This window comes from Oncorhynchus clarkii, chromosome 5, assembly GCF_045791955.1.
Source record: "Oncorhynchus clarkii lewisi isolate Uvic-CL-2024 chromosome 5, UVic_Ocla_1.0, whole genome shotgun sequence".
NCBI lineage: Eukaryota > Metazoa > Chordata > Actinopteri > Salmoniformes > Salmonidae > Oncorhynchus > Oncorhynchus clarkii.
Window position 1 is genome coordinate 28,289,822 of NC_092151.1, and position 14,828 is coordinate 28,304,649.

The following is a 14,828-nucleotide window of genomic DNA, read 5'->3' on the forward strand; positions in this document are numbered from 1 at the left end:
GGCATCTAACAACTTCTGTTTTATTTAGCCTGTTCCATCAGTGTTACATCAACAGGGTTCTATGTGGCTAAGCTCAGACAGAATACATTGAGGTTAATACCCATAAAATAGCAGACATTTTCATGTCATTCATAACAGCACACATCTAAAGTAAACACTCTTGTGCAAAACTCCGAAATGGAGAATAGACTGATTGAAATCAGCCAATTGACAGGATGTTTTATCACACAGCTCAAAGCAGCTCATCTACCTACTCATCTAACTATAGTCACCTCGGGATTGCTACTGCCATTGACTATTGACTGCTTGTCAATAAGGATTAGAACTAGCCTGTTTCATAACAGCCGTTTTATAATGTCCATGTGTCATAAAAGCTAAAGCACAGCATAGCCTGTCTTCCAATTTCCTTCAGCATTAGCCAGGACTATTGTCTTTGTAGTGCCAAATGCCAAACAAGGCAGCAACAGCTGAGCTAGCTATGACTAAAACAGACAGGCAAATCCAGACTATACCCAGCCCTCAGTCCAGGTTTAAAAACACCATGAAACAAGAATTGCGTATTTAAAGAAAGAGTCTGAGGTATTTCTGCTCTCCTGCTGGTCTGCTTCTCTCTCATTTCTGGGAAGTCCAGCTGAAAGTATATACAGTAGAAACACTGTGGAAAAATCAACATATTCTGCAACAAAGCCAAGAACGAAAGGATGACATTGCCAAGCGCTAGCTCTCTGCTCTGAGCTCAGAGCTTCAGGAGGGCTGGAAAGGGCTTCGCTTCAAATCAAATCAAATCAGTGTATTTGTCACGTGCGCCGAATACAACAGCATTACAGTGAAATGCTTACTTACAGGCTCTAATCAACAGTGCAATTTTAAGTAAAAAAAAAAAAGGTATTAGGTGAACAATAGATAAGTAAAGAAATAAAAACAATAGAAAAAACGACAGTGAAGAATAACAGTAGCGGGGCAATATACAGTAGCGAGGCTATAACAGTAGTGAGGCTATATACAGACACCAGTTAGTCGGGCTGATTGAGGTAGTATGTACACGCAGGTATGGTTAAAGTGACTATGCATATGTGATAAACAGAGAGTAGCAGTAGCGTAAAAGAGGGGTTGGGGGGTGGCAAACAATGCAAATAGTCCGGGTAGCCATTTCATTACCTGTTCATGAGTCTTATGGCTTGGGGGTAAAAACTGTTGAGAAGCCTTTTGGTCCTAGACTTGGCACTCTGGTACCGCTTGCCATGCGGTAGTAGAGAGAACAGTCTATGACTGTTGGCTGGGGTCTTTGACAATTTTTAGGGCCTTCCTCTGACACCGCCTGGTGTAGAGGTTCTGGATGGCAGGCAGCTTAGCCCCAGTGATGTACTGTGCCGTACGCACTACCCTCTGTAGTGCCTTACGGTAGGAGACAGAGCAGTTGCCATACCAGGAAGTGATGCAACCAGTCAGGATGCTCTCGATGTTGCAGCTGTAGAACCTTTTGAGGATCTGAGGACCCATGCCAAATCCTTTTAGTTTCCTGAGGGGGAATAGGTTTTGTAAGGACATTTCACAACTGTCTAGGTGTGTTTGGACCATTCTAGTTCGTTGGTGATGTGGACACCAAGGAACTTGAAGCTCTCAACCTGCTCCACTACAGCCCCGTCGATGAGAATGGGGGCGTGCTTGGTCCTCCTTTTCCTGTAGTCCACAATCATCTCCTTAGTCTTGGTTACGTTGAGGGATAGGTTGTTATTCTGGCACCACCCAGCCAGATCTCTGACCTCCTCCCTATAGGCTGTCTCGTCGTTGTCGATGGTCAGGCCTACCACTGTTGTGCCATCTGCAAACTTAATGATGGTGTTGGAGTTGTGCCTGGCCATGCTGTCGTGGGTGAACAAGGAGTACAGGAGGGGACTGAGCAGGCACCCCTGAGGGGCTCCAGTGTTGAGGATCAGTGTAGCAGATGTGTTGCTACCTACCCTCACCACCTGGGGGCGGCCCGTCAGGAAGTCCAGAATCCAGTTGCAGAGGGAGGTGTTTAGTCCCAGGATCCTTAGCTTAGTGATGAGCTTTGAGGGCAATATGGTGTAGAACGCTGAGCGGTAGTCAATGAATAGCATTCTCACGTAGGTGTTCCTTTTGTCCAGTTGGGAAATGGCAGTGTGGAGTGCAATAGGGATTGCATCATCTGTGGAATCTGTTTTGGCAGTATGCAAATTGAAGTGGGTCTAGGGTTTCTGGGATAATGGTGTTGATGTGAGCCATTGCCAGCCTTTCAAAGCACTTCATGGCTACGGATGTAGCTACGGATGTGAGTTTGGCCCTGTCCGGGGGTGTCCTCGGATGGGGCCACAGTGTCTCCTGACCCCTCCTGTCTCAGCCTCCAGTATTTATGCTGCAGTAGTTTATGTGTCGGGGGGCTAGGGTTAGTTTGTTATATCTGGGGTACTTCTCCTGTCCTATCCGGTGTCCTGTGTTAATTTAAGTATGCTCTCTCTAATTCTCTCTTTCTCTCTTTCTTTCGCTCTCTCGGAGGACCTGAGCCCTAGGACCATGCCTCAGGACTACCTGACATGATGACTCCTTGCTGTCCCCAGTCCACCTGGCCATGCTGCTGCTCCAGTTTCAACTGTTCTGCCTGTGGTTATTATTATTTGACCATGCTGGTCATTTATGAACATTTGAACATCTTGGCCATGTTCTGTTATAATCTCCACCCGGTACAGCTAGAAGAGGACTGGCCACCCCACATAGCCTTGTTCCTCTCTAGGTTTCTTCCTAGGTTTTGGCCTTTCTAGGGAGTTTTTCCTAGCCACCGTGCTTCTACACCTGCATTGCTTGCTGTTTGGGGTTTTAGGCTGAGTTTCTGTACAGCACTTTGAGATATCAGCTGATGTACGAAGGGCTGTATAAATACATTTGATTTTATTTGAAATTGGATTTGCTACGGGCAGGTTGCCTTAGTGTTCTTGGTGTTCTTGGGAACAGGGACTATGGTGGTCTGCTTGAAACATGTTGGTATTACAGACTCAATCAGGGACATGTTGAACATGTCAGTGAAGACACCTGCCAGTTGGTCAGCACATGCCCGGAGCACACGTCCTGGGGTATGTACAGTCACTGTGGGGACGACATCCTCGATGCACTTATTGATAAAGCCAGTGACTGATGTGGTGTACTCCTCAATGCCATTGGAAGAATCCCAAAACATGTTCCAGTCTGTGATAGCATAACAGTCCTGTAGTTTAGCATCTGCTTCATCTGACCACTTTTTTATAGACCGAGTCACTGGTGCTTCCTGCTTTAATTTTAGCTTGTAAGCAGGAATCAGGAGGATAGAATTGTGGTCAGATTTACCAAATGGAGGGCAAGGGAGAGCTTTGTACACGTCTATGTGTGTGGAGTACAGGTTATCTAGAAAAATATTTCCCTCTGGTTGCACATTTAACATGTTGATAGAAATCAGGTAGAACTGATTAAAGTTTCCCTGCATTAAAGTCTCTGGCCACTAGGAGCGCCGCCTCTGGGTGAGCAGTTTCCTGTTTGCTTATTTCCTTATACAGCTGACTGAGTGCGGTCTTAGTGCCAGCATCCATCTGTGGTGGTAAATAAACAGCCATGAAAAGTATAGATGAGAACTATCTTGGCAAATAGTGTGGTCTGCAGTTTATCATAAGATACTCTACTTCAGGCGAGCAAAATCTAGAGACTTCCTTAGATTTCGTGCACCAGCTGTTGTTAACAAATATGCACAGACCACCCCCACTCGTCTTAGAACAGTGTGCTGTTCTATCTAGCCGGTGCAGCGTATATCCTGCTAGCTGAATATCCATGTCATCATTCAGCCACGATTCCGTGAAACATAAGATGTTACAGTTTTTTATGTCCTGTTGGTAGGATATTCGTGATCGTACCTCATCTAATTTATTGTCCAATGATTGCACATTGGCGAGTAATATTGACGGTAACGGCAGATTTCCCACTCGCCTTCTGCGGATCCTTACGAGGCACCCCACTCTGTGTCCCTTGTACCTGCGTCTCTTCCTCTTGCCAATAACTGGGATGTTGGCCTTGTCGGTGTTCGGAGTCCTGTGCGTCCTGCTTGTTGAAGAAATAATATTTGTCTAATCCGGGGTGAGTGATCGCTGTCCTGATATCCAGAAGCAATTTTTTGCCGTAAGATGCGGTGGCAGAAAAATTATGTACAAAATAAGTTACAAATAACGCGAAACCCCCCACATAATAGCACATTTGGTAGAGCGCCAGTAAAACTGCTGCCAATTCTTCCAGCGCCATTTCACACTTCTCAGAGCATTAAAATCACTGGCTCAAGCTAGCATCCAAGATGTTATTGCACTAAGACCTTTGGGATATTTGGTCAATGCTCTCTAGCTTAACGGTTTGATTTGATTTATTCTCTGTTGAGAGTTAATCAAACAAAAGTCAAGCTGAAACATGTTAAGTACTTGCACTGATTGTTTCAACCGATTAAGGGAATTCAATCAGCAGATTAAGCGCTCATAGTCCAATTGGCCTTTGGCGCCAGCTGCTGTGTTACAGGTTATTGAAACTATTAGGTTAATCTTATTATCGCTAAATTGAGTTGTACATCATGGTTATGTTTGTACAAGCGTCAGTTACCAGGAGACAGGGTCATCTCAAATAGACATGTTATATGCTACTGACTACATAACTCTGGACTCCAGGACTATTTTTAGACATGCAGCACAATCAGATCAGCTATGAAAAAGAGATGATGTGAAAAGATCTGATGTGATTGGTCAAAAGCCCAATTAGTGGAAAAAATATCAGAATTGGGCTGCCTGTCAAAAGGAAAGCATGTACATTGAAAAAATATATAAATATAATTTAAAGTGTTGGTCCAGGGTTTGATGAGCTGAAATAGAAGATCCCAGGAATGGAGGTCTCTGTTTCAAGGTCCATCCTTTTCATTAAATGCATTCCCTTCTTCTTCTTTTTTTACTCCTTTCTGTCAAGACGAAGATTAAGGAATATCATGGGATTTTCATGAAGTAAAAATGAATAAATTCATGTTTATATTAAAAAGTTACTTATTACGAATTTCACTTTAAAATGTGGCATACAAATAATGATTTACAGACAGTTCCATCATGTTGCAATGAAACAAGCAAAAAAGCATTTTGTTAACATTTGTAAAACAAGATTTTTATCTGTTTAGGATTTGACCAGACAGGCAAATCACTTAACCATTGATGTCTTCCAGATGTGATTTTTTCCCCCCCAAGGTACCCCACAGATGGCGAGACACATTTATTTTAAACTGCAAATCGACTACTGTTAAACAATGAAAATCTAGGAGACCATTTAAAGACAATTCCTGGCCTGCTACAATTATGCTTCACATGCTAAACTCTTTTCACTGTCAGCTGTTTCAAGCATTTTGGACGGGCTCATGGGTTTACCTTCACTGCAAAGAATGCCTCCCTCCAGACAAAATGTCTTCCAACATCTGCTGAAACTCTACCCAAGACAAAACATCAACTGAGTGTCATCCATCAGATTTCATTTCCTCAAATGATTGAATGTGTATTCATTCACATTTTACATACTCTATCTACTGTTTACATGATTTTCATAAACCACAAGAGTGTCTTTTGCAATGATAAGTGGTTTGAAGGAGATAATCAGGGGTTCAATTGGGAATTTGGAGGTGGGGGAGTCCTATTTCGGGAGGATAGGTTAGGATTAGGGTTGAACCAGGCTTCAACATAAGGCTAGGGTTAGGGTTATGTCAACATTAACCCTAACCCTAGCTTAATGTCCACACCCCAGCTCAACCCTGGAGGTTGGAGGTTCTATCCACAGGATTGACAATGCATCACCTTATTTCCCTGGACTTCATAAAACACATGAGGGATACACAGGGAAATTGGATTTCTCCCCTAAGACAACCCTAACCCTAATTCTTGGTTTATCGTACTTTTATACTTTTTTATTGTACTTTTCTCTTTGGACCTGTAAGGTGCTGGAGCTCAACTTTATGACCAAGTCCTATATGGGCATTGAGACAAAGCATTCACGTCATCTCAACTGCAGTGAGAGAGCATCTCTATATGAGATGGAGTTGAAACAATGAGCATGGACAAGCACCACCACAATAAATAAGATAGCACTCTGTTCTGTATTAGGCAGATGGTGATGAAAGCACAGACAGTGTGATTGTGGGACTGTGGTAGCGATATACTGTACCTGGGCCAACACTCTGGGTTTCATCAGCGTAACACTTGGGCTAAGTGGTTGTAATTTCAAACATTACATCAAATGGTGCAATCTCATGATTAAGATGTTTAGCCTCCTAATTTTCCATCTTTTGCCATTGTTTGGTGAGATTAAAGTAGACCTGTTGGTCTTCGCCTATGTTCATTTCATCTTAAATGAACAAAGTCATGTATTCTCACACAGTTTTTTTCCTTCATGTCCCATCCAATAACATAGATAGCACATACAGTTCAACATATTGTTTTCCAATAGTACAGGGATACATCCATTCAGTATATGCTCCATTCAATCACTATGTCCTAGTCATTGAGAACAACACAAAACAAATCAATGGCCTGATCCTTTCCCCTTTCCACTGAGAGTGTAGAACCAGAGCCATTAAGGCCAGGCACCTTTTCTTCTTTACTCTTATCAGACTGAAACTTTACCAGTTGATATTTTTGATTTATAAGCTTTATTTTTTAATAACATATGCAAATGAGGCAACACTTCCTTAAAATGCGCTTATTTGCATATTACGAGAATCCGTTTTTTTGTTTTATTGTGATAAGACACTCAATGGTCAGACTTTTACAGAGCAGTTCATCAAAATATTGTAATTTCATGGATTTTTTTTTTTTTTAACTATGTATGACGGATGCATATTTTGCATATATTTACAGATAAAATGACACGTAAAATCAAAACGATAGAAGATATTTAAAAAAAAGTATCTGTAAAAGTCTGACTATAAGACCTAAGAACCTGTGTGTGAAATAATGTGACTGTATATCATATGCTATGAAGACTGTTCTGTTGGGCAAATCTGCAGTTTTGAGAAAATTCTCACATCACTTTGTTCAATTTGTCACATTCAAGGTTTTTGTATGGCTGTTGAAATGTGCAGAACATTAATCAGCTATGCCTGCCCCATATGTACAGCCCTCTTTGAGTTGTTGCTGGAGCCGCTTTACTTTCTTGACCGTGTCCTGGGACCTGCGCCTACGCTTAGCACACGCCATTGAAGCAGCATCAGCTCTCACAACACACGCCTCACATTCTCCTCTCTGATTGCCTCCAGTGCCACCAAAGTGCTGTCAAGCCACAATTTGTCTATCACATTTGATATAGCAGTGGCTCCCTCATTGAATGTGGCTACTGCCATACTGGCTGCTGCGTCAATGCAGCCTTTGCCCACAAAGACAGTTTTGGGGCATTGGGATCATATTACAGTTCAGACATTCATTTTCATTCTGGGTTCCTCCGTGCTGCATTCTTTTGAGGAGGTTATCATTTGACATCCTATCATATACAGGTACCATAATCTTTGCAACCTCTTTATTCAAAAATGTATGGTCTCCATAGTTTTTGTGACTGGGTGGATCTTCACCCTTTTCTAGGGCTCACTGGTACCAGCACCAATGCACACACCTATCCCGTAGTAGAATAATCTCTTGTGCCAAGTGCCATCGAAGGATGCATGAACGTCTATGATGGCATCCTCATCCATCTTCAGCAACTCTGCTTTATCTGGGTCTACTGTATATCTGTGAAGCTCTGCTAAATAGCTTTGCAGCACTCTACATTGACTGTAGCCCTCTGAATCTCTGCAACTAAAGTGTGTGTGTGTGTGTGTGTGTGTGTGTGTGTGTGTGTGTGTGTGAGGGGGGGGTACTTATTATGTCTATCAACATTACATTTATGTAAATCTAATTTCTCAGTAATCACAGCAGGCTACAGCCCTATGACACTCTGGCCTATGTGACAGTCTCATTGTACAGTTATGTTTTCCTATCACTCTGTTTATTCACTTTGAATACATTTGCTGAAGCAAGGAAATAAATAGTATTTATGCACAGCAAGACCTGACAGTAATGGGCTCCTTCCCTTTTTATTTACCTGATGTTATTTACCTGATGAGCTGAGAAGCACGGAAGTAATCCCTAGTACTTTGCTTATTTTCTTTAGAGCTGCATAACCAAGTCCACGTTTGTGGGCTAGAAGAACCATCTTCACATTTATATCAAATGCATCTCCCCTGGAGCATTCCTGCAGCCTGGAAGAAGTGTAAACACTCCTCCCAAATGTACCACGATCACCTTCACAGTGTGCACATTCTATCATGACAGAATTACAGAATCACTGGTTGGTGGGGTCTATTGTGATTTTCAGTCTAGTGTTTAGATACTTAGGGCAAATCAAAACATGTACAAATTGGTTTATTTGTGACATGTGGAATAAAAGCCACTGTTGGTTGACTGGCTGCTGCCTGGTTGATCGCTGCTAGCTCTCATCTTCATCTCAACTAATTTGCGTCTCGACTCGCTGCTGCCGGCTACCTCCTTTTCCTCATCTATCTGTACTGCCACTGGCTGCCTCGATCGGGTGATCTGGCACATTTTTTCTTTCATTCACTGTTTTTCTCGCTTTGGCTAACTGAGTTTGCTTATTTTTAATCACAAACTGTAAGTATATTCTTCGACATTTTCTAATTATGTCTCTCTTCACCGGATTCTTTGCGGGAGATATTTTCAAACAAGCAAGTGCGTGAGGCATTTTAACCAATCAGGTTGCTGGAAATGCCAGTAAACGGATGTCAGGAAATTGCTATTTTTTCCGCACGAAGCACTACGTCTACAAAGGATATAGCCATGAATGGTCTAGCTAACGATATGCTCCGGAAAACAAGCTTTTGAATCATATATGATTCAACATGGAGAGTTTTAAAAATAGTGGTTGAAGTTCTACATGAAACATGCTAACAACAACAACATTTATGCTAGGTGTAGTTGACAGAATTGGGATAAAATGAAAATTAAGTATTTATATACATTATTGCCAATTTATTTGTACATTTTATGAAAGTATGGAAGTTGTTGCAAAATATCCCAACATCTGAAAATTGACAAATGGAAGCAAAATCACAAATTCTGCCTGTGGTGCCTGGCCTTAATTATACTGTTTTTCGACTGTAACCCCAGTGTTACACTAGTGTATACACCCTTATGTTATTCTAGGGAAATTGTGTTTCCATAGCTAGGACTGACATTCAGGACTTGTGATATCATGGGCAGAAAACCCAATTAATCTCCATCATTCATTGAAGTTGATGGGTCATTTATAACAAAACATTTTGATATTGCCTAGCATTTCAATTGCCATTTCACTAGTAAAGTGGAAAAACTCCAAAGGGAAATTACAACATTGAATAGTGAACCATCATCTTTTTGTATAAAAGATCTAATAATGAAAGAGTAGGATTCCTGTTTTGAATTTGGTAAAGTTAGTGTGAGAGGTGGGAAAACTATTGCTATCCATCAATAATGATAAGCTACCAGGTATAGACAACCTTGATGGGAAACTATTGAGAATGGTAGCAGACTGTATTGCCATTGGTTATATCTTTAACCAAGCCTTAAGTAGTATTTGTGTACACAGGCGTGGAAGGAAGCTGAAGTAATTACACTGACTAGAAATAGAAAGCACCCTTTGCTGGCTCTAAATGCCATCCAATCAGTTTGCTGCCTGCTCTTAGTAAACTAATGGAGATAATTGTGTTTGACCAAATATTATTTTTCAGAGAACAAGTTAACTACTGACTTTCAGCATGCATATAGAGAAGGACACTCAACGTGTACTGCACTGACTCAGATGACAGATGATTGGTTAAAATAAATGGATAATAAGATGACAGTTGGAGCTGTATTGTTAGATTTCAGTGCAGCCTTTGATGTTATTGATCAGAAATTATTGAAGATGTTCACTTTCTATGGCTTTTGATCACCTGCCATCACATGGTTGGACAGTTATTTATCCAATAGAACCCAGAGAGTGTTCTTCAATGGAAGCTTTTCTAACATCAGATATGTACAGGGTGGTTGCCTTGGGCCATTATCTCTTCTCTATTTTTACAAATTATTTTCACTGGTCTTACACAAAGCTAGAATGGCTGTGTATGCAGATGATTCCACACTCTACATGTCAGCACCCAAACCCAAAATTCTAAATAAGGATTTACAGTCAGTATTAGACTGGGTGATTCATAGTAAACTGGTGTTAAATACATCTAAAACTTAAATCATTGTATTTGGTTCAAAACATTCTCTAAGACCTAAACCTCAACTGGGGTTGTGTATAAAGGGTGTGACCCCGGCCAAGTCCTGGCTGTTCTGCCGCCCTCCTCCATTCAGTTGTACAACTGGGGGCTGCCTTAATCAACATCCACGTCATCGGCACACAGGGAACAGTGGGTGAACTGCCTTGCTTGGGGCAGAATGACTGATTTTTACCTCGTCAGCTCGGGGATTCGATCCAACAACCTTTTGGTTACTGGCCCAACGCTCCTACCTGCCAGGCTACATTATACTGTACTATACTCTACTGTGCTGTAGTGTTGTACTCTACTGTACTCTACTTTTCTTTACTGTACTGTACTGTAATTTACTGTACTGTGCTGTGCCGAGTGGCGCAGCGGTCTTAAGGCACTGCACCTCAGTGTAAGAGGTGTCTCTGCAATCCCTGGTTCAAATCCAGGCTGCATCACATCCGGCCATGATTAGGAGTCCCATAGGGCGGTGCACAACTGGCCCAGCTTTGGCTGGGGTAGGCCGTCATTGTAAATAAGAATTTGTCCTTAATTGACCTGCCTAGTTGAATAAAGGTTAAATAAATACAATTTTAAAAATGTGCTGCCCAAACTTGTGAAAAATAGATTGTTTCAGATTTGGTCCAGTCAAATATTTGGGCCAAGTCAAGGCCGTCCGGACTGGAACAGATCTGAACCAATTATAGATGTCTATGTTTGGGCAAAATATAGGCCGGTATGTACCGGATGTGTGTGGACATTGAAATCAAGGCAGGTCCAGACCAAATCTGAACCAAATGTAGATGTCTATGGTTGGTTCAGATTTGTTGAAATCAAGGCCGGCCCGGACCGCACCAAAAAAAGACGTCAGTGTCGGTCCGTGCTTAATGGGGTGTAGCCTACAGTGTTCGCCTGCAATGGAATTTTATGAATGACCATCATTTGGTAGGCCTACCGTTTGTAAAACAGGAAGTTGCATTGGCTTTGTTAGTTCTGATTCCTGTGACTAATCCTCTTGGCTATTTAAGCTCTGAATCTCAACTACCCAACTTATCCTGAGCCTATTTGCAAATGAGAATCAATCTGTTTACATACACAGAGGGAAATGCAGAATTACTTTTGTCTATGATCATCTTGTCAAAAATGTACTGATACAAACTTCAATCCACTGGTTATCATGCCAATTTAGCACACAGGGTGAAACTCCTGAGTAGCCTGAGTAGCCTGAGTAGCATGATTTTCCATTCCATATTGCCCATTTTACTTTGACCTGTCCTGTTTGTAGGATGTCATTTTTGTTAACATGACATTTTCCCATCAAATACATGTTTTTCTTTGCCATTCAATTTAGGCTTATTTGATCAAAGAAATGTGCATGATATAATGTAAAAAGTGTCTGTCTCATTACATTGTCATACATTTGATCTCCAGCCTGTAGGATACAGAATAGGCCATATACTCATTCTACCATAGGCTATAAGGTACATGATTTATGTTAGATGTGTTTTTGACAGAACATTGGTGGAGAGCTGTAGTGGTGCTTCTCTCCAACAGCACCCTGGAGAGGGGAGCTCGGTATGGCCAAGCAAAATATTTTGCGCTCCTGCTTTTGACAAAGTGGGACTGCTTATCACAGGGAGGCATCAGTGCTCACCTAAATAGCCCATATGCCACTAGTTGAGATACATTTTCATTATTTTTGGGCAGAATTATGTCAGGTTTTATGTGTTGTTGGAGGTGCTTCTTGGTCAGTTTAGTTCGGAAAATTCCGTCCTCGTCAAACTGCCGCTGTAGGCGGCTGCCTAATCCTGGCTAATGGGCGGGCCGGCCCTGGTATGACCATTGAACAAGTTGAGGAAGCTAAACTCCTTGGTATAACATTGGATGGTCAATTATCATAGTCAACTCATTTTGACAAAGATGTAGTGAAGATGGAGAAGGGTATAGTATGTCTGCATTTTTGACACAAACATCAACTGTACTAGTTGTTCAGGCTCTGATCCCATCTTGATGAGTGTCCAGTAATATGGTCAAGTGCAGCAAAGAAAGACCAAGCAAAGCTGCAGGTGGCTCAAAACAGAGCAGGTTGAGGGTTGGTGAGAGATTAATTGCTTCTCTTCTAGTTTTTATGAGAATTATTACTGTAATGAAAATTCCAGATTGTCTGCAAAATCAAATAACATTCAGCTCAGACACAGATACATACCCCACAAGACATGCCACCAGGTGTCTCTTCACAGTCCCGAGCCCAAAACTAATTCACAGCAACGCACAGTATTATACAGAGCCATGATCAGCGATGAGGACACACACACACACACACACACACACACACACACACACACACACACACACACACACACACACACACACACACACACACACACACACTCTAACACACACACACAGACACACACACACACTCTAACACACACATTATTTTATAATTGTATTGTTTTGTATTTTTTATTTTGTATTATTTATTTTTGTTGTATTGTTTGTGTATTTTTTTATTTGACATTTGTGTGACTGTTTTTTTCTAGCAGTGTCTCAGGGTTTTGTTACTTGTCATGTTTTCTGTGGACCCCAGGAAGAATATCTGTTGTTCGGCAAAAGCTAATGGGGATCCAAATAAACAAATAAAACAAATAACAGCAGAATCAACAACCTCTGCACAATGAAAATGGTTGCTTTGTGAAAAGGTGTTAAAGTTCACAGTTAGCCATTGTTATGTAAATGCTGCTTGAAAGTACCAGTGGGCTGGCTTTGGCCTCAGGTGAGAGCAGTTCTGCCAGAGCCAACAAGTTTTGTGTAAACTTACTGTAGCAATAGAGGCTGGAAAGGGGCACAATTCAGACATCGGAAAATTCTGCCTTTTCTACACATGCCTTTCCTGTGCATTTCTCAGTAGTTGGTATTCAGACTTACCTAATGCAGGTGTGTAATGTGCTCTTCAGGTGTGTCTACTTTGCGTGAACGGAATTCATTTTATTCAACAGTTGAAAACCCTCCCACTTGCTGGCCAAGTGGGAGGGTTTTTTCGTGGAGTTTTCATTCAATGGGGTTTTCAGTACATTTACCTTAAGCCATTTAAATACGATGTGCCTTTACATTTTAATTTTGTTGACAGACTCACTAGAATACATTTAGAGAACAGGTTCAAACCTGTTCAAATTTTGGGGTTAGGAAAGTGTGTATGAATCATAAAAAACAGGTTTGTAGAGCATTTACGCACCAAATATATTGATAAATCAAGAATACAGTGGTTTGATTCATCCTGAAAGTGACCATATTCAAGTTCAATCCATTAAATAGTAATAGGGCTTGACCAGTAGTCCTATAAATCTACCCTAATCCTCACTAATCACGGAGCTGTGTGACAACGGTCCAGTCATTGTGAACCGTGTGCCAGGCTCCAGGTTTAAACTGCAACATGTGGTCTTAGTTTCATAATGATTCAAATAGGCTACATGTCCTAAATTATTGCACAACGTTAACCTAATATGTTCCACTAATGCTAGCATCCCACAGGAACAGCTACATGTACAGTTGGGAAAAAAAGTATTTAGTCAGCCACCAATTGTGCAAGTTCTCCCACTTAAAAAGATGAGAGAGGCCTGTAATTTTCATCATAGGTACACTTCAGCTATGACAGGTAAAATGAAAAAACAAAATCCAGAAAATCACATTGTAGGATTTTTAATGAATTTATTTGCAAATTATGCATATGACTGGTTTAAAATGAGTCTCCATGGATCATAAGGAAAAATAATCTAAAACAATTGCTATGTGTATTTACAATACCCTTCTCCAAATTAATTACTAATTTACCTACCAGTTATCAATAGCTCTGATCAATTTGTAGATTACAGTTCATGGAGAATGCTGTTATTTCTATTGGAAAAATAAAGTAGAGGCTTTTCCCACTTCGAACCGGCAGGTTTGCACAACCTTATTCATGGTTTCCTCACACGTAAAGGTGTCGGAATTATGAGGGAATTAAGTCAAAGGTCAGAATATGGTGTATCTGTAGACATACCTCTGCCACACCTTCATTTGGTTGATCTCCACCCCAAACAAATAGTGGGTGAATAGCATACTATTCTCATGCTTAAGTTCAATGTCAGAATACGCATAGAGAGAAAAGTGCACAAAAAGGGAATTGTGTTCCATGTACGCGTGCTTAACTCAGGTCGAAATTCCCCCCAAAGGGGAAATAAAATATCTGTTTTAACAATGAATCAGAAACCATTATAGGTGGCTCTATCTATACTGTAAACAAAACATGAAACGAAAAATGTATTCTGTATACTGTAGAATAAACTGAAAATGGTCAGAACAATACATGCAACATTGATCTCTTGCTTTTTTTGTTTTTTTTACTTGGGAGTCTAGTTAGTCCAACACAAGTATTTGGAGATTATACTTAATTTTGTGTAGTGAGCAAAATCAGGGTCACACGGAGTGATTCTTAGTAGTGTTGAACAAATCTAGTTTGGAACAGAAGTATGCACCTTATACA